Below are 22,098 nucleotides of genomic sequence, written 5' to 3'. Positions count from 1 at the left end.
ACACCACCAATGTCGTAAAACATGACACAATTAACATCAATAATTAACAATTAATAACTCAATTAATAACAATTAACAAGAAATTTATAATCAATTATTATAAATAAATTCACACAATTCATAAAACAACATTAAAAAAATATTTTATAAAAAATATGTTAAAATGTATTAAAAAATAAATTACTTCCCACCCTACTTCCCTAAGAACCCACAACTCGCTGCTAAAAAAATGACACAATTAACATAATTAAAAATGAATTATTAAAAATTAATAACCAATTAATATCTAATTAATAATACATTATTTAAAACGGTTAAGATTATAAAATATTAAATACATAAATATTGGTTAATAAAAAACATGAGTTCATTAATTATGATTAAATTACTTCCCACCCGATTCCCCTATAAACCCACAAATGGCCTTCAATAATAATAACACAATTAGCATAATTATCAATTAATTAATTATTAATAATTGATAACCAATCAATAATTAATGTATTAAAAATATTTATAAATACTAATAAATAACAATTATTAATTACCTTATTATAATCAAATTATTTCCCACCCTACTCCCCTATAAATCCACAAGCCCCTCTAAAAAATATAACATAATTATCAGTTAATTAATTAATAAAAATGAATGACCAATTAATAATTAATTAATTAAATAATTATTTATAAATACTAATAAACAACAAATATTAATTACCTAATTATAATTAAATTACTTCCCACCCTATTCCCCTATAATCCCACAACCCGCTACGGAACTAAAATGCAAAATTTAATTAACATAAAATGTTTTCACACATACATGAAAAAAAAGCAATACTTATACAAAAACATTAAATCACATACTTTTATAATACATACTAAAATACATCATGCTAATATAAAAATCGATATTATAAACAAAAATATGTTTGCTAACGCTATTAACGACTTCGATATAAAAAAAACGATATTTCTTACTTTACTGTCGATATTCTCGACCGCAATATTCTTGCAGTCGATATTCTCGCATCACCATATTTGCAACTCGATATTATGGTAGGTCGATATTTGCAACTCGATATTCTGTCTGTGCACCGTCCTTATATTCTAAATGTGAGGAATCTGTAGTTAAAACTACCCATCAGAACAAATTACCTCAGGTAATGCTCTTTCTAGTGGACACTGTCTAACTGCAGAATACTCAATGCCACCTCCCCGTTCTTTGGAATGGGCAGTTCTCCATTTAAAAAGCTCTCAAATTAAAGATCTGCCTGCCATGAAGAAGTGGTTTTTGATCTTTGCATCCAAAGTCCTGGACGGTCCTTGGGTGTTGCCTATATCTGATGTCAGCCGTCACTTCCAGAGTGGGTGTGGAGCTGCACAACCACCTTCGGGGACACTGGGGCTTTTCTAAAACAATACTCCGGATCTAGTCCAGTGCCTGGGTATATATGCGAGGAATCTGCCGTTATGTAGAGTATCCATCAGAAAGAGCATTATCAAAGGTAGGTGACTTGTTCTTTAAATCATAGATGTGTCTTAACAAACACACACACTTGGCTTCCTGTTCTAATGAGGAAATAATATACCGTACTCAAAGGGCGGTGACCGTGCCGTTTTGCCTTGTGTATTTTATGTTACAATGCCATGCATCATAGGAGGCTTGTCTGACACTAAAACACAGAATTAGCCCTAAAACAAAATTATAATCTGAACCCAATGCTTAACGGAAGGTGAGCACACAACTCCAGACACTCAAAACTGGTTATTACTGGCAAGTAGCATTTTCATTACTTGCCACTTGGATTGGGTAGAGACGTCAAATTAAACTTTCAATTAACTGTAGCTGCCAATGTAGGAGCGGGAAGACAATTTGAGATCTCACACTGGTTGCGGTCCTAAATCTAGGGTTTTTAATTTTCCAGTCTTGCCAATGATGTCTTTGAGAATACCAAACACTGTAATGCTTAACCTGAATATAAGTCTCTTACGGTTGAATTGTTGTTTCACATCTATAAACTAAAACAGAACAAAGTCAAAACACCAACACATCCCAATACTAACCCAGCCACAGCCAAAGGATCACTCAACAGCTGTACTTCACCAGTAGAACCACCTCTGTGTGGAAATCTATGCGTCCAAACTGACTCGCCCAAGCAGGTAACGGGGTGCCACACTCAATTTGGAGTCATTATCAAGCGGCATCACTATGACTAGCAGGTGTAAGTTCTCTAAGAGAGTACTATTCTGCAAGAGATGGAATCCATATATTCAATCCGATGATCATCAATCCAGAATAGAACAGCCAGAAAATAGGTTTATCTGACGTTGATGGGGTACCGGCACCTCTGAAGGTTGTTAATAAAACCCTCACACACCAACCTGGTTGGTGTCATGCTTCATCATCGGGTCCCAGCCAGATGGCCAAATACCACCTGGCTGTGCTGCAACACCTGATTTACAGTGGAGCTGGTTCTTGGAGGTGATGTGATGTGTGACTAAGTGTGTGAATTTAACCATTAAAAATACCTACAGGATATCCCCCGTTATTTTATTCTTGGGGTCCTGGGGTATGACTAAAAATCCAAAATGAGAGTTGATGATATCAACAATATCTATGTGTGATTGTGTCTATCATCAGGTGGTCGACATGTTTCAGCCCTAGGAAAAAATAGGAAGGGCTTTCTTCAGGACCTCTCAAAATAAAGTGACTACAAAGTGAGTGATAAAAATGTATCACATGGAATGCATATTTATACTCGCGCTAAGGAGTACATATCATGCTGTCAGGACTAATCAGTTGGTAGTCCTCCGTAAAAATGTAGAGTACATTTTAGCCAGATCGAGAGTTTCTCATCTTTGTCCTGGGATTTTGGGACACAAATGCATGTGCCTACAAAGGATTACTTTTTGTTCATTGTGGGTTAAGTGCCCGGGAATATGGCGATTAGGTGATACGGCGCTTAACCCACAATGAACATGACACCAACCAGGTTGGTGTGTGAGGGTTTTATTAACAACCTTGAGAGGTGCCGGTACCCCATCAACGTATAAAGACAGAGCCACCCAATAATCCTGTGAGGACTTGGTATAATCAATAACAGATTTACAATTGTCCTCAAAGGAATCGTTTAAACAAACTTCATTAATTAATACCGTCACTAAAAGTGATCAATCATTTACCAGAAGCAAGGTAGATACAGTATTTTTACTGTTTTTTATTATTTCTCAAAAGTTTTTTGTTAGAATATTTGATCAAAATTCAGGCATGGCAACATGATACTACTACAATTGATTGATTGTAGTAGCATATAACACCTTATGCTCTTTACATGGATAAACCAAAATACCATGTACAGAAGAACTTTTCAAAGTCATACATTCTTTTTTGGCATAAATGATATTAATATAAGCAAAGCAGCGTCAGGCGTTGACGTTTCGGTCCTTCTTCTGTTAATTAATTCCATAAGACCATCCTCAGGACCAGTTGCACAAAATAAATCTACAAATAAATATAAATACATATAAAACACACCTTGCATACCAAGTATCGTCTAATCACCCAAAGGGAAACCAAAATGAATCATTTGTGTAATTAAAAGCGTTCCAAAACCACCACCAGAGTGCTCAGTGTACATTATACACACAACATAAAGGTCTTACCACTAACCACCAGCCGGTGGACGTGAGGCCTAAATGGGCAAATTTCTTCACAAAATCTAAAAAACCAACCACCTATTAGACTTGAAACTTCTCAATTTAACCAAGTCTATCTGCAGACAGCAGATTGATTACCATACTTACAGAATACTCGACTCAATTCAATTCAATTCAAAAGTGCTTTATTCAAGTATTTACTCATAAAAGCAGACAAACAAACACATAATAAAATACAATTAAATTACAAAGTCAGACATGACTTTAAGCACAATACACATTAAAAAAGGGGTTTAAAATAACATTGCATTCAGTTATTTGTCATCAAGGTGCAAAGTTCATATAATAAGGTCATATTAAAAACAATCCTATTACATAGTTAAAAATTAATATAAAATTTTTTCGTCAGATAGACGCCTGGCATGGGAACAGAGAATAGATAAACCAGCAGTCTCTGATCAGCTAGGCAGAGAGTAGTCACCCTACTAGCAATCTCTGCCTAGTTACCCACGCCCACCCCAAGTACTTAGCAGTCGCTATAATAATCCAATTTAAGGAGGTAGTTTTAACAATGCGTAGAGCGACCATGCTGCTTTTAGTACCCAAATTTCTACACATGGGGGCCAACCAAACACGTCTAGGAACAGAATATGCATGACAAACAAACAAGAAGTGACCCAGCGTCTCTTTACCTTCCCCACAAACTGGGCAAGTAGCTGGACCTCCATTACTCCATTTAGATGTTAAATTACCAAGAGGTAGAGAGCCAGCCCTCATTTGGAAAAACAGTTTCCTGTCCATGGGTTTAGTTATAATATCCCAGTAGATTTCAAACATTGGAAACAGTTTAGCTTCAAGGAAGGCAGTCGTCATAGACCCATTGTTATTGTTAAGGAGACTCTTATTTTCAACCTGTTCCCAATAAAGGTTTTTTATAAACATCTTAGATGGAAAGGATGACCCGGTTGGATCAGACCACAATTCGCTTAACCCTAGTTCACTTAATGCTGTTCTCAATGATCTAAACCATTTAATTTTATGAAATTGATCTGCTTTGATCACATCAGCAAATCCTTCTGCATATTGTGACAACTCGGGGGCGGTCCAAATTCTACGCCAATATAATATCGGTCGAAGTTTACACATAGCTGAGATTTCCTTCCTCCCAAGGTCATATCTGAGTGGCAAGAGGGGACTGCTCTGTGGGGTGCCAGTTAGTTTTCGGAGGAAGCTATTCTCTGACCTCTGTAGCTCCTGGAGGTTTTCTTGCCCCCACAGCTCTGCCCCATACAGTGCGGACCCTATTGCTTTAGCCTCATATATGATTAATGGCGGTTTGATTGGTTTAGTTAAAGATTTCATGTGCTCCTTAATGATGGTACCAGCCAGTTGTTTGTGTCTTAATACTGCCAGATTTAAGTGGTGGTTCCATCTGTTGTCATTTGAGATATGTATCCCCAGATAGGTAAAAGAATTCACTACTTCAAGGCAGCGCCCACTCATGGTTATTTTGGATTTAAAATTCCTACAAGGATTAAAAACCATGAGTTTTGTTTTAGCTGCGTTTACCTCCAAGCCATGATCACTACAAAATTTGTCAAAAATTACCAATGCCTTTTGCAGACCGCTAGGGGATTTTGATAAAATTAAGGTGTCGTCTGCGAACATTAAAATAGGAACTTTTGCACCAGCGAGTGAGGGAGCATCTATCGACTCAATCCTGCGTATTAATCGGGAGAATATTGTTCCCTGTAATAATACACAATCAGTACCAGTTCCGTGTTAATTCAATGGACCAACTCTATCACCGTGTCAACCTCAACAAACCACAGCGTGTAATGGACAGAATACTTACGAATGAAACACTCGATGTTTTCTTAATCACCTAAAAACCAGAACGGACTAAATACTATGTGTTGCCTTACAAAACCTCTATATATGAAGTCGATGTCATGTTGCTGGCAATTACTTATATTCGGGAGCACTCGTGTCACACTTCCTCACGCCTCGATGGTTAGGGAATGCCGACTGCGGCTCTTCCGTGTATTTAGTCTTTGACCTGTACCACGTGATGACGTATAATGTCAAACACGGTTTTGTTGTAAACATTCAAGGGAAACGATATTGCGTGCTTATAATGTCAAACATACTGGAATCAAAAAATAATAAAAAATAAAAATAAAAAGCCAATAATGAAAAGGCTAACACGAAAGATTTCCTACTTAATATCTTGTGGCGGCCATTTTGGAATGGGTACCCCATCAACGTCAGATAAACCTATTTTCTGGCCGTTCTATTTTGTTTTTGAATGTACTACTTGGGACACGGACGGCTGTCTGACAGTCCTTACTCTCCATTTTGTTTATCGATCATCAATCCAGGCCATCAACTACAGCTCATTATCTCTACTCAGTGGAGCGTTTGTGCATATTATACTTAGAAAAGAGCTCTAAGTACATAATGTATATGAAAGTCACACACTATGGGGCTGACTCACAGAACTAACTTAAGACAAAATCCTACATTTACTACTTTTGGTATTCACAGAAGTTAGGATTTTGTCTTAAAACAGACTTAAGACAGAATCCTAACTTGAGTCTGTCTTAAGTCTGTCTTAAGACAAAATCCTAACTTCTGTGAATACCAAAAGTAGTAAGTTTAGGATTTTGTCTTAAGATAGTTCTGTGAATCGAATGCTATGACAATTTGCTAGTATTTCATGCCAACGCCTGCTTAGCTGAGAACACTAGCAAAAGTGGAGCCATGCAGCAAGGCTACATCGCATAAATCATCCTCAGTAGACCAGGAGAAGTAGACGACGGCCAGAGCCAGGAAGACTATTCGCACTACTGTGAGAAGTGGGGCAATGGGAGTTCCCTCTGTCCCTCGGACAACAGACCTGACCGGCCTTCAACCTTGGAACCCCTGGAGGATGAGACAGGGCAAGGAAAAACCAAAGTCTTAGAAATATCATCAGCGCTGCACCCCCCGAAGGTGAAACACAGAACATAGGAAGCACCGTCTCTTACAGTGATCTGCCTCTATCACAGAGCCCGTCAGCAGTGAAGCCCTACACTCTGAATCAAAGCTCGCCTTTTTTGGGACCGGGAGACAATAGATCTCTGGGGGACCTGAATTCTTCCCATCTATTTGGTGAGACAAAGCTCACAACTCAATTCGGGTGCTCCCACCAAAACTCTCTTTTATCCTCAATAAACTCATCGCTGACGGCCGCTATCAATGCCCTCACATGGCAAATGCAAAAACTTGAAATTGAAATGGACACCATGCAGGCAATAGCAATAGTTATAATGAACATAGAAGCCAAAATTGATACTTTAGATGGGAAACTGGACACGTTAAAGATGCAGCATTCTGCGAAGTCTTCATGCCTTCCTATCATCGAGAAGCTCAGCTCTCTGCCAGACGTTTTTACATCATTAGTCACAGAACTAAGACAAAGACAAAAAAATATCACAGACAACCTGAACCAATATACAGAAGACATGGTCCCAACTAAAGTAAAAAACAATGTAATCGACAACCGGAGCAGACACCTCCCTAACTTCACTACAGTCAACAACAATGAGGAGCCCAAATCAAACTCCACAGAATCAATGCTTAGAAGTCAAGTCCCCAACCTAAGTTAAAAACCAAGTCAGTAACCTTATCACAGGACCAGACACCCCACAGGTCAGCAATCAAAGTGCTCCTAGCACAAAGAGATTCAACAGGCCTGTGAGTGGAATGGACAAGGCCGTAAAAGTAATTGCATGGAACGTGCGGCTGAAACGACGCTGCAGAACAGGGCTGCCTTTGAATCCCTACAGACAGGGGACTTGCTGTGTCTCCATGAAACCTGGCTACTCTCTCCATTGGTAATTCGAGCATTCGAGGAATTTCAGCACCCAGCAAAAAAGTATAATGCATTTGGAATGCCATCCAGGGGCCTATCCATATATGTAAGTCTTGGTACACCATAATGTCAGCAAAATCCCCAATGAGCACGGACATGGTCCAAACCTTACTCTTGCAAGGCCTGAAATTGAATTAGTCCCCAATAACGACCCTACCGTTGAACGTTTATTTCAATTGCAAAGACAGCCCGTGACACGGCAAGAGGAGGGAACTGGTTGACGCAGCAGAAGAACTTTTCAGTAACTACCAAATTGTGGGATAATAATGGTCGGCGACTTTAATACTCATAACCTAGGAACAGAAACAGATGCCTCACCACCTATGGAGCGAGCTGGCAGCCTGCTTCATACATTTCTAAACACTTATAGATTGAGGGCCGCACAAGAGGCACAAGACGCCAACCACGCTATGGTTAAAGATTCCCAGGAAAATTCCAAATCAACTATTGATCACATTTTTAGGAGTAATTTCCATAATGAACAAGTGGTAGAGTTTTCAAAACCAGTGCAGCATACCAGTGACCATCTCCCACTGCTCACAGCAATTTATCTGCAAACAGGTAGCCCTAAGCATATCAATCCCCTGGGCTCGTCTAATGGGGAAGAAATACACAAGCTCCTGAGATGACTTAAGTGAAATAAAATTGATATATCCGGTCTGGCAGCCTGGAAAAACAATTGGCTAATAGTCAACAGCGACTACACTGAGGGGAATATACCCGCGAAATGGTCAAGACTGGTGCCGGAGCTGTATCATCATCTGCTGGGCAAATAATTAAATCATAGGTTAGGGTCCAAAGAAAGAGCGTGTTGCCAATACCAACCAAGGTGCAAAACAGTCCAACAAAGCAAGAAGGTACTGAGACAAACCAACCACAACTACAAAATCACGGGCGATGAAACAGCACTCTATAATCGACTGGCAGCCAGGAACTCGCACAAAAGAAATATATGGAATTTTAAAAGCAACAAGAAGATTCACATTTGCAGCACATCTACAGTCTTCTAATCCCACGTAGACAAGCAGAATTTTGGCCATACATTAACATGCTATCTGGGCACGACTGGCGAAATAGAGTTCCAAGCTACACATGGATCAACCATGTGAAAACACTGTACTGCAAGTCTATCTCCAGCACCCTTTCAGACTACCAACGATTTTGTACAGGTACCAGCCAGAATAAAGGGCCCGATTCACAGAATGAATTTAAGACTCAATCCTAAACTTACTACTATTTTGGTATTCACAGAATGAACTCACTAATTTTGGCATTCACAGATGTTAGGATTTTGACATAAATTTGTCTTAAGACAAACTTAAGACAGACTTAAGACAAACTTAAGACAAACTTAAGACAAACTTCAGACAGACTTAAGACAGACCTAAGACAGACTTAAGACAGACTTAAGACAAAATCCTACCTTAAGTCTGTCTTAAGTTTGTCTTAAGACAAACTTAAGGCAAAATCCTAACTTCTGTGAATACCAAAAGTAGTAAGTTCATTCTGTGAATGCCAAAAGTAGTAAGTGCATTCTGTGAATGCCAAAATAGTAGTAAGTTTAGGACTGAGTCTTAAGTTCATTCTGTGAATCGGGCCCAACGTCACTGGAAAAAAAAACAGGGTCAAACCATACAATTATTGAAGAAACAACTGAACCTTTTGATGTGCTCAACCGTGTGCTAAGAATATTAAATAACATCAGAAGCAATGGAGCCCTGGGGCCCAACGGCCTACCTGGACACCTATTCAATGAGGACCATGAGTTCTGGGCATCTCTACTTATCCCGTTATACTAGTTCTGCATGACCAATACAACAATTATCGAAGACTGGAAAGGTTCCCTACCACAACCGATCCACAAAAAAGGTGACACTGCAGATCCAACCAACTACAGGATGATAGCCCTGCTGGAGATTGAGGCAAAGACATATGCAAGTCTCCTTTTACAAGAGCTGCAAAACTGGGCTCATGAGGATGGAATACTACCAGCATATCAATCTAGGTTTTTAAAAAATATATTTTTTTTTATATAGCACAAACTTGACCCAAATTGGGTATCAGAGCGCTTTACATAGCACCAGTTGCATTACATGAGGACACATTATTTTTTGTTAGGCACTTGGAGATTAAGTGCCCAGAATTACGGGATGTTCAGCGTCATTGCGAGACTCAAACCCAGTTCCCTAGATTCGAGGTCGACCGCCCTAGCCGTTAGGCTAACTCCTCTCCCCTTCAGGGCTGGAGCCTCAACATTGCACAACATTCTAGCCCTTGCTCACCTGGTTGAAAAGTCCATCCAGAAAAAACAGCGCCTCCCTTTTTGCATGCTTCATATACTATTCTGCAGCGTTCGACTGTGTTAAAAGGAATTAACTACAAAACTGGGGTATCCTAACCAATGCTGCTGAACGCCATCATTGTCCTCTATACCAGAACCTGGGTATGCGTCAAACTAACCCGGAATATAGCAACAAAGAAGGTGTATACAGACCAAAGGCTGAAACAAGGATGGGTATTGGCACATTGACTTTTTAATTTATATACTGCAGACCTTGGTAAATCAATATCAAAAGCCAACCTGTTAGCACCTGAAATTGGGCAGACCAGACTGATCTTAATGCATTATGCAGATGATATGGTCTTAATGGATCACACAAAGACGGGTCTGCAAAGAGCACTGGACGCACTAAGCTTCTACAATGACAAAAATGAATTAACAGTCAACTCCAGTAAAAGAAAGGTAGTGATCTGTAAGAAAATACACAAACTCAAATATTAAGGAAGAATGGGTAAGCTGAAAATAACTACATCTAAGTATAATTGTCTGGGGTTTGGATCATGAGCAATGGCAAGCCCACTGCACATGTTGCATCCACAAAATCAAGAGTAACCCTGGGTGGCAAAGTCCGTTCCGCTCGCAGAATTTGTGAAATGTTGGCAATTTCGCGTTCCGTGCAGAACGCGAAATTGCCGAATATTCTGCGATCCGCGGCGGAACGGAATTCGTGGGCATGGTGCATGTGAGTAGAAGTATTGCACAAAACGGTGGCATCTTCTTGGATAAATGCTGGGCAGGATTTATTCTGTCACAATGCTCCTATCACAAAAATTAAACCTCAACAGGAAGCACTTACAGATATAAATCAGGCGCCCGATTTAAAGCTCAAATTCGGTAACGCATTAATCAGCCTAAATAATTTGTGAGCTCGGTCGAGGCTGGGCAGGGGGGCTTTCTCCCCATATCTACCGTCAAAAATTAGCTGTGATGCTAGATGGAGGTCTTTGCATCCATGACTTTTTCGAGCGCAATCCCTGTGTAGTTCTTGTGACCAGGAGGTTCTCTCTCCTCATCTGCTGCTTGGATCAGTCTCTGACATTTTTTAAACAAGAGGCATGTGAACTCGCATAGAAGACCCGCCCCACACACACTAGCAGCAAAGTTACAGCTGTAGTGTAACGGGCGGAACAAGCAATTCCGCAAGCTGACGGAATTCTGCATGCTCGCTGAGATTTTTTTGCCGTTTCACTGAACTTTGCATAGCGCGACTATGTAAATTCCACCCACCCCTAATCGAAAACCAAGGCGGTCATGTACGCCCTCTGCAAACTCAACTCCAAATTGCGTAGCTCATCAACCGAGCCAATCAGAACGGTGATAAAAGCTAAGCTACTTGCCTCACTTTCTTATGGGCACCTAGGGCACTGACCAACACCCTGGAGTCTGGTCATTGCCAAATGTTTAAACAGATTTTCCAGATATCTCCCCACGTACGGAATGCCTAAGTACAGTTTGAATTCGGCCTAAGCAAATAATCCTACAGACACTGGGCATCGATCATCCACCACTAACGAGGGATATATGCAGCTCCCCCAAATACAATGAAAGCAACCCTGAAGTAAAGTATCACGAAAGGCAAAAATCCTTGGGCAGCCTACCTATCTACTGCCTGATTCGAACTGCACCTTCACTTGTCCAACTGGTGGGATTTTATTTATCAACCGGGAATCTTACAAACCATTTTAAGGAAACAAGTAAGACTTTTATCTAAGCAAGACGACCTGGGGTTCATAAAGTCCTCTAGCAATAATATTGGGATCTCGGCCAGCTCCTTCAAGGACAAATTGAGCCAGCCACATCTTGACTCAGCACTGAACAAACCAATCTTAAATCAAATCTTCTCAGTCAGACTTATGGTCATGCCAATAAAAGACATAGACATTTTCTGTAAATCCCTTGAGGCGGTTCCCTCATGCAGATTGTGTCATCGGCGCACGGAGTCTTAGGCTCACCTAGTTTGTATCTGTCCTCATTTGAGTCATGCGCGCTGCACTTTATTGAAACCTCTGTTTTTGAAATATGGCACCCGTGCCTGCCCAGATGCAATGAAACCTACTTACCGCCGCCACCGCCGAGAGTCACGAAAGCTGCCAGAGGTACCAGCCGCCACCGCCAAGAGTCACGAAGCCCTCAAACACCGCGCCGCTGCTCCGGGGACTACAACACCCGGCAGGCCTCGCGGCGGCGCGCAGCTGACGACAGACGCGGGGAGGAAGCGCCAGAAGGCGCAATAAATTGGCAGACACCCCGGCAGAGCGGGGGAGACCTACTTACCGCCGCCACCGCCGAGAGTCACGAAAGCTGCCAGAGGTACCAGCCGCCACCGCCAAGAGTCACGAAGCCCTCAAACACCGCGCCGCCGCTCCGGGGACTACAACACCCGGCAGGCCTCGCGGCGGCGCGCAGCTGACGACAGACGCGGGGAGGAAGCGCCAGAAGGCGCAATAAATTGGCAGACACCCCAGCAGAGCGGGGGAGACCTACTTACCGCCGCCACCGCCGAGAGTCACGAAAGCTGCCAGAGGTACCAGCCGCCACCGCCAAGAGTCACGAAGCCCTCAAACACCGCGCCGCCGCTCCGGGGACTACAACACCCGGCAGGCCTCGCGGCGGCGCGCAGCTGACGACAGACGCGGGGAGGAAGCGCCAGAAGGCGCAATAAATTGGCAGACACCCCGGCAGAGCGGGGGAGACCTACTTACCGCCGCCACCGCCGAGAGTCACGAAAGCTGCCAGAGGTACCAGCCGCCACCGCCAAGAGTCACGAAGCCCTCAAACACCGCGCCGCCGCTCCGGGGACTACAACACCCGGCAGGCCTCGCGGCGGCGCGCAGCTGACGACAGACGCGGGGAGGAAGCGCCAGAAGGCGCAATAAATTGGCAGACACCCCGGAAGAGCGGGGGAGACCTACTTACCGCCGCCACCGCCGAGAGTCACGAAAGCTGCCAGAGGTACCAGCCGCCACCGCCAAGAGTCACGAAGCCCTCAAACACTGCGCCGCCGCTCCGGGGACTACAACACCCGGCAGGCCTCGCGGCGGCGCGCAGCTGACGACAGACGCGGGGAGGAAGCGCCAGAAGGCGCAATAAATTGACAGACACCCCCGCGACGCGGGACGCCCGGGGCTAAGCCCGGGCAAAGGGCGGGCCCTCTACGGGCCTCATCGGCAGGAAGAGACAGGGACAGGGCCCTGACCGCTGTGCAAATCTCCCAAGTAAGTTATAATCACCCAAAAACAACTGTATGTGTCTGTGATACCACTTTTGACTAACACCTCACGGATCTGCATAGTCTCTACTTGGAAAAGTTGCTTTATAAAATGTCTAAAACAAAATCGACAGTCCCCATTAATACCATAGACAATTACATGGTTCAGAAAATTGCCAAAATCAACCACGACAGGAGATCATCCCTGGGGTTGAGTTACTCACCAGACTTGCTTATTGATAACACGCCTTTATCTACTCCCGCTCTCGATATTAGCAATGAGGTGTTCCAGACCCCAGATAACAATCCATTGACCCAGCTTCTAGTAGCCATCTCCGAACCAGCTCCCGAGAGCACACAGGACAAAGAAATTATTTCTCTAGAAGAGGAGGCCCCTGCACCGGTCCCTGCTCCGAGAGTAACAAAGGGGGGGGAGAAGAATTTATCTAAACGGGGCGGCCTCCGATCAAGCAAAAAGCGCCCCGATGCGTCCCCTCAGGAAAATAGTGGAGATGATACAAGGGGTAATATAGGAGGGAAGGTTCACTTGGACGAAGATCAATTCAAGAAGTTGCTTAATGCAGTAGATAATAAGATCAAAACTATAACCAAACCGCTCCTAAGTAAAATAGACCAGCTCACAGAAGAGGTGAACAGGCTGGGGGTTCTCCTGCAAAAATCACTAGAAGAAAAAACGAAAACCCCACTGCCAAAAACACCTAGAGTCGAATCAAAATCTACCCAAACTGCCCCCAGGTTAGATCTATTTGCAAATACTCCTTTGACCACCATGGGGAGTACAGCTCTAGGGAGGGGGGGCTTGAGAGACTCAGATCCAGATATTAATAAAGGGGACTCTGCAGGGCCGAGTTATATAGACAGAAAAGAAGATGACAATCTAGTGAAGGGGCCCGTTGAATTAATTGTGGAGGCTTCTCCATTAATATTGGTCCTAGCAAACGTCCCCCAACTGGAAACAGGGCAAGTAGAGAACATTCCTTCTTTGATAAATAAATCACTCCATTGGTTATCAAGGAATATGGCTTTTACTCCGGGAGGCAGGGATCAGTTGGCACAGGAAGTAGTTAAAGCTAGAAGAGTTGAATGGATCGGGGGTGGTACCAAAAAATTCAAGGAGGATTGTGTGGTGCTACATCTTTCCGATCCAGAAGTTCTGCCAAATATTCTAGCTAATATATACCCCCCTCAGCATAGATCAACCGAAATAGTGCCACTAACGCTGGATTTCTTTTATACAAAAAAAGGCAACACCTTAAATCCAACAATGTTGAAAACTAAGTGGAACCCTGTACTAAGAAAAGCCAAAATCCTTGATAATAGAAATAACTGGGGTATCCCGACGGAAAATAGGTTCTCGGCCCTTTCTGGTCTAAGTGAATGTGATTGACTGGAAGAATGGAGGAGCTTAGGAAAGGTCATGGCTGTAGAGGTTAACAACGGAAACGATGGTATTATAACGAATCTAGAAATAAATTGTAGTGAGGGTAAGACACCCGACCACAGGGAACATACTCCTAGTATAGTAGAGTACACCCCACTAAATACCTATACTATTGTAAGCAATGAGGAAAGTAGTCCTTCATCCCTCTTGCTTCCCCTTAATCAGGGCACATCTTTACAAGAGTGGAATACTGAGTTGAAAGGTAGCATTACATTTATTTCTTGGAACTTAGCGGGAATCCATCACAAATTAGAAACTCCTGAATGGTGCGAGTTCATTGACCGCCATGATGTTATCATGTTGCAGGAAACTTGGGCAGTGGCACCAGTTTTTCGCCAGGGCTTCTTAAATTTCTATGTACCTGCGAAAAAGAATACTAAGGGGCGGCCTTCTGGGGGTCTAACTATTTGGGTACGTCAATCCTTACAATGTACCATCAAACAGAGACACATCAACAACTGTGATCTACTCCCTCTAGTGCTCACCTGGGCTGATGGCCATAACCTGGCCTTATATAATATCTATGCCAGGGGAACTCAAGGGGGCACAGCCTCTGATGTGATAGGTGCATTAGATAATGACCTAGAGATTTTACCCACACAGTACACTATCCTGGTGGGGGGAGACCTGAACACAACATTTGAACCACTAGGATGTGAGGATAATGAACTGGCCCAAGAGGAAGATACCAAATGGGGAATCCCCCAATTGGATCTCCCGCTGGTAAAAAAGTGGACAGAAGTGGCAATACAGGTTAAGAGCCTACGCCTGTCCAGGGGATTGAGGGCAGCAAATGGCCGCCTGACCCACAGGGTAAGCACACCTTTGACAATTTGAGGTCAAGTAGCAGGATAGATTACATTCTTATAGATGTTAGAGACTGGCACAAAGTGGTAGATATGCAAGTGATACCGAGATTGGAGAGCGACCGCAACCCGTTGTGCCTGCTCTTTAATCTGGAACAAGGTGTAAACTCAACTAACCTGAAAAGGGGTGTTACGACACTAGATGTTGTTTCAACCAATAATCTCCGTCACATTAAATGGGCAACCTTGATAGATAAACCCGGGGATATGCAGGCCCTAGAGGAGATAGTTACTGAAGAGGTTACCAGACTGCAGATTCTTACTAACGAAATAAATTTTAATCAATTGATTGAAGAGTCACAGCCAAAGTTTTTTGCTAACTTACAGAAGTTATTTTTCAAAAAAAAACAGCAGAGGAAGGGTACTAGACCCCCAATAAAAAGAGGGTGGTATGACCACTCCTGCAGAAAAGCGCAACAGAAACTCAGTATAGCGCTGAGGACTAAAATAGGAGTATTAAAGGCCAGGGATGAGTACAGAAAAGCACAAATTAGGGCAAAAAGATTGTCGGATGAGAACATTTGGTTAGATCTGAAGAAAGCATGTGCAGCCAAACAACAGAAAGAGTTTTGGGCCATCCTAAAGTGGGGCAGTGGGGGAATAGCAGACTGCCCGAAAAATCATGTAGCAGAGGAGGCATGGGTGGTCTTTTTTAAACCACAATACGCAGACAATTTGCCTCCTCTAACTGAATCCCCCCCAGAAAGGGTATTCTATACTCATGGAATATTTTCATTGAAAGACGCAAACGAGGCAATGGATGGAGTAACCAGAGGAAGGGCGCCAGGAATTGATGGAATACCGGCGGATGTGTTTTTATCTGACAGGGCCAACTGGTGCAAATATTTTGTATGGCTTGGTAATGCCATCGCACAAGGAGCAATGATTCCAGCAACATGGAAGGGCGCGGAGATAATACCAGTTTTTTAAAAAGGGGATAAGGCTTTACCAAGCAACTACAGGCCCATCAGCCTTATCGACTCTGCACAAAAACTGATGGGCAGGATGATACAAAACAAAATACAAGCCTGGATAGATGATAAGGATATCCTCTCCCCGTACCAAGCTGGCTTCCGCCCTTTAACTAGCTCTGTTGACCAGGTATTCCACTTTTTAACTATGTACTGGAAAAATGTAACCCTGACAAATGGTCCATTATTTGCTGTTTTCGTTGACCTGAAGTCAGCGTTTGACTTAGTACCCCGACAAAAACTCTGGATTGTCTTGCGGGATCTCGGAATAAGCCCCGAATTGCTGACTCTGCTCGTGAGGATGCATGAAAACAGCTATGCCCGGATTAGGTGGAGTGCCCAGGGAGATGTCACTGAATCCTTCCCTGTGGAGCGAGGGGTAAGGCAGGGCTGTGTCCTGGCCCCCACCTTATTCTCTCTCTACATCAATGGCATAGTTGACTTTTTAAAGCAATTTCCGACGGATGCCCCAATACAAGATGGGGAGCGGGTTCCAGTATTAATGTTTGCTGATGACACCTTGCTGGTCTCGCGGACCCCTAGCGGACTGCAAAAGACAATCAACGCTTTTGGTGACTTCTGTCGGATTCGGGGTTTGGAAATAAATACAACAAAGACTAAGTTTATGAACCTGAACCCTAAAAAGCAATTTAAGGGGAAAATGCATTTTAATGGGTCTTCACTGGAGGAAGTGAATGCTTTTACCTATCTAGGTATTTCCTCACAGGCCAACATGAACTGGAAATCCCATATGGACTCGGTGGTGCTAAAGTTCAACCAATTGGCAGGGGCAATAGTGCAAAAACATAAATCTTCATTTACAAAACCCATCCATCCAATAATGGAGATTTACAGCATGAAAGTGTTGGGCGCTTGCCTCTACGGATCAGAGCTATGGGGTTTCACCAATTTGAGCACATTAGTCGTTGCAGAAAATAAATTTCTTCGACGAATGACTGGTGTCCCCCAGAGCACCCCTTCGATCCCGCTCCAATATGATCTCGGGAGGAAAAAGATCGAGGACATGGTCAGATTGCGCCCCCTCCTATATTGGAGACGTATAAAAAACACTCCTGAATTGAGACATTACGCAGCTGCCCTTATGGACGTTGTTAGCTCTGACCGGTTTCATAAAATATCTTGGCTCAAAGAAGTTAGGAACTTGCTCCAAAAATTGCACCTAGAGCATTTGTGGACTGCAGTAGACCCACACGCCTTCCCATCTAAGGCTTCATTGAAAAAAATGTATTGGGACATGATAAATAATACTGTATTGATTTCCAAACAACCATCCTTGTTGACATCCCAGTTCTTGGATTTTAAAATTACTCCTAAATGCGAACAGTACTGGGATTTGATTTCTAAACCCCTAGATAGGAAGCTGTATTTTCAGTTTAGAATTGGCTCTCTACCCCTTAATGCCTTCACTGCCAATTGGTCCCCAGGCAATGTAAATACTTGCTCTTATTGTAAAGCACATGTAGAGGACATCCCACATTTTCTGTTTGTTTGCCCATTATATGCTGCCCCAAGAAGTAGATGGCTAAAACCGGTTTGCAGGAATTTGGGGACAAGAAAATATCTAGAGGCACTAAGGATATTAAAATCAAACTGTGCCCCCAATCTTGCAATCGCTGTAGCCAAATACATGGGGTGGGCCTGGATAATACGCACGCGCACTTTAAAACTGTAATTAATTAGGGGAAATGTACTTATAATGACAAATTCAACTTGCCAAGGCCTTGTGCTGTGACTTGATTTTATAACACATGAAATTTTATAAATTGAAATATTCGCCAACACTGTATAAAATGATGGTATTTAATAGGTATTTTATCTTGTTCTTAAAATTCTAGCGTAGTATTTATTCTGTCTAGTTTAGGGAAACATGCTTTTATGACAATGTTGTCGAATAAAGTATTTAAACTTGAACTTGCAATGAAACTTCTTTTTAATTTAGAGACCCCCCATGGGACTGGCTAGACTAGCGAAATTTGCACGTTAACATGAAGAACTTATAAGCAAAGACCAAGCATCGGTCGAAAGGCAAACCAAAGGCGATAATTATTGGCCACATATCAAATTCTATGGACTCTTACTTCTATGCCTTGTGTAATTGTTCGAAATGTACTACATGAAATTATATGAAGTTGTTTTTACCAATGACCGAAGAAGGTGCGTGGAAGGACATACCATGCACGGGTTTTTATAACAACTTTTATCAAGTGAAACAATAAATTCATTCATTCATTCCCTCACTCACATCACTGCAAGCACACCCTTTCCCCGTCCATTGCTTGCAGAGCTGCTCTTCGGCTGGAATTAAATAGTTAGGAGTGTAAAACTAACTCAGCACCGCCTCCGGAGGGGGTTTATCGGGTCCCATTGAACGGTAGCAGGCAGAACGCAGACTGCTTGCTTTGCACTTCTTTTACGTGCCATGCATATCTGTGTCCTACACTTATCTTTAGCAGGCTCAGTAATGCTCAAGACATTTGATGAATATTCATCTGCACAGCCAAAGAGCGCGCACTAGTCTTCATCGCCTCGTGGCGCTGCACTGAGGGCCGCCACCAGCCGCATCCTCATTGGTCACAGCACCCAGGAGTATTTCTTTCCATTTGAGCAATGATTGTCAGCATCCTCCACAAAGACCTCTGCTGCATGTGACATGCATCACATGCTCAATGAGAGAAGCGTGTTAATGGCACGGAGCCGCCGAGCTCCTACCTGATGGACTCGCTCACGTGCACAACTAACCCTGACTAAACGTCACTGAAGTACTGCTGCGACACTACGTGCGGTTTGTGCATCAGTGTAACTGACCGGCTGCAGGGGTTCCTGTGTTACTGACTGTGCACAGCTTGTGCGATCACTGTTAGTGACCGGCTGTGAGCAGGTTGTGCGATCACTGTTACTGACCGGCTGTGAGCAGGTTGTGCGACCACTGTTGCTGACCAGCTGCTAACGGGTTGTGCGATCACTGTTGCTGACCAGCTGCTAACGTGTTGTGCGATCACTGTTGCTGACCGGCTGTGAGCAGGTTGTGAGATCACTGTTGCTGACCAGCTGCTGCAGGCTGTGCGAACACTGTTGCTGACCAACGGCTAGCATGTTGTGCGATCACTGTTGCTGGCCAGCTGCTAGCGGGTTGTGCGATCACTGTTACTGACCGGCTGTGAGCAGGTTGTGAGATCACTGTTGCTGACCAGCTGCTAGCATGTTCTGCAATCACTGTTGTTGGCCAGCTGCTAGCGGGTTGTGCAATCACTGTTACTGACCGGCTCTGAGCGAGTTGTGCATTCACTGTTGTTGACCAGCTGCTAGTGGGTTGTGCGATCACTGCTACTGACCGGCTGTGAACAGGTAGTGCAATCACTGCTACTGACCGGCTGTGAGCGGGTTGTGCGATCACTGTTGCTGACCAGCTGCTCGCGGGTTGTGCGATCACTGTTGCTGACCAGCTGCTAGCATATTGTGCGATCACTGTTGCTGATCAGCTGCTAGCGGGTTGTGCGATCACTGTTACTGGCCAGCTCTGAGCGGGTTGTGGAGTCACTGTTACTGACCGGCTCTGAGCGGGTTTTGCGATCACTGTTGCTGACCAGGTGCTAGTGGGTTGTGCGATCACTGCTACTGACCGGCTGTGAACATGTAGTGCAATCACTGCTACTGACCAGCTGTGAGCGGGTTGTGCGCCGGGGTTCTCTGTGTTACGGAATGGGTGCACATGGCTTGTGCGCTCACTGTTACTGACCGGCTTGCAAGTGGGTTGTGCAATCACAGGTACTGACCGGCTGTGAAGGGGTTTCCTGTGTTACTGACTGGCTGCGAATGGGTTCTCTGTTATTGACTGGCTGTGAGCGGATTATGCGATCACTGCTACTGACCGGCTATGAGTGGGTTGTGCGATCACTGTTGCTGACCAGCTGCTAGCGGGCTGTGCGATCACTGTAACTGACTGGCTGCTAGTGGGTTGTGTGATCACTGTAGCTGACCAGCTGGTAGCGGGTTGTGCGATCACTGTTACTGACCGTCCCCGAGCAGGTTGTGTGATCACTGTTGCTGACCGGCTGCACAGGGGTTCTCTGTGTTACTGACTGGCTGTGCACGGCTTGTGTGATCACTGTTACTGACCAGCTGCTTGCGGGCTGTGCGATCACTGTTACGGACCACCTGTGAGCGGGTTGTGTGATCACTGTTACTGACCAGCTGCTAGCGGGTTGTGCGATCAATGTTGCTGACCAGGTGCTAGCAGGCCGTGCGATCACTGTTACTGACCGGCTCGGAGCAGGTTGTGTGATCACTGTTGCTGACCTGCTGCACAGGGGTTCTCTGTGTTACTGACTGGCTGTGCACGGCTTGTGCGATCACTGTTACTGACTGGATGTGAGCAGGTTGTGTGAACACTGTTACAGACCAGCTGCTAGCAAGCTGAGCGACCACTGTTACTGACTGGCTGTGAACAGATTGTGTGATCACTGTTACTGACTAGCTGCGCAGGGGTTCTCTGTGTTACTGACTGACTGCGCACGGCTTGTGCGATCACTGTTACTGACCGGCTGTAACCGCTTGTGTGATCAATGTTGCTGACCAGCTGCTAGCGGGCTCTGCAATCACTGTTACTGACTGGCTGTGAGAGGGTTGTGTGATATCTGTTACTGACTGGCTGCTAGCGGGTTGTGCGAACACTGTTACTGAAAGGCTGCTAGCAGTTTGTGCGATCACTGTTGCTGACCAGCTGCTAGCGGGTTGTGCGATCACTGTTACTGACCGGCTCTGAGCGGGTTGTGTGATCACTGTTGCTGACTGGCTGCTCAGGGTTCTCTGTGTTACTGACTGGCTGTACCCGGCCTGTGCTATCACTGTTACTGACCAGCTGCTAGCAGGTTGTGAGATCACTGTTGCTGACCAGCTGCTAGCAGGTTGTGTGCAGTCGCGGTCGGTAGTGGGTGTACCTGCAGGGCGGTGACGTGGGGAGGGGCAGGGTGGGGGGTTGTAATGTATGGATTACGGACCCTTACAGGTATGTAAACATATAAATCAATAAAACGATTTTCGTTGCATGCACTGCATCCCCAAATGCGATGCAGTGTGCGCAACGAAATTCGTTTTATTCATTTATATGTTTACATAGCTGTAAGGGTCCGTAATCCATACATTACTACCCCCCACCCTGCCCCTCCCCACGTTACCGCCCTGCAGGTACACCCACTACCAACCGCAGCTGGTTGTGTGATCACTGTTACTGACCGGCTCTGAGCGGGTTGTGTGATCACTGTTACTGACTGGCTGCTAGCGGGTTGTGTGATCACTGTTACTGACTGGCTGCTAGCGGACTGTGCGATCACTGGTACTGACCGGCTGCTAGCGGGTTGTACGATCACTGTTGCTGACCATCTGCTAGCGGGTTGTGCGATCACTGTAGCTGACTATCTGCGCAAGGGTTCATTCTTCCGTTTTCCCTGAAAACTCAGTGAAATTACGCAGATTTCAGTGTTAAATCTGCTTGAGTTTTAGGCGTGACCAAGGACTTACTTAATGTCCTATTACTAACAAGTAATCTTCATTACTCCGATTGTTCTCGTCCCATTCCTCACAAGTCAGATAACCTATCTTACTGCACAGAAAAAAGAACAGGGATATACCGTTATATACTGCCCTTCCCCCTCCT

The sequence above is a fragment of the Lissotriton vulgaris genome, chromosome 9, assembly GCF_964263255.1.
Source record: "Lissotriton vulgaris chromosome 9, aLisVul1.2, whole genome shotgun sequence".
In the NCBI taxonomy this organism is placed as follows: domain Eukaryota; kingdom Metazoa; phylum Chordata; class Amphibia; order Caudata; family Salamandridae; genus Lissotriton; species Lissotriton vulgaris.
Note: the sequence above shows the minus strand (reverse complement) of the source record.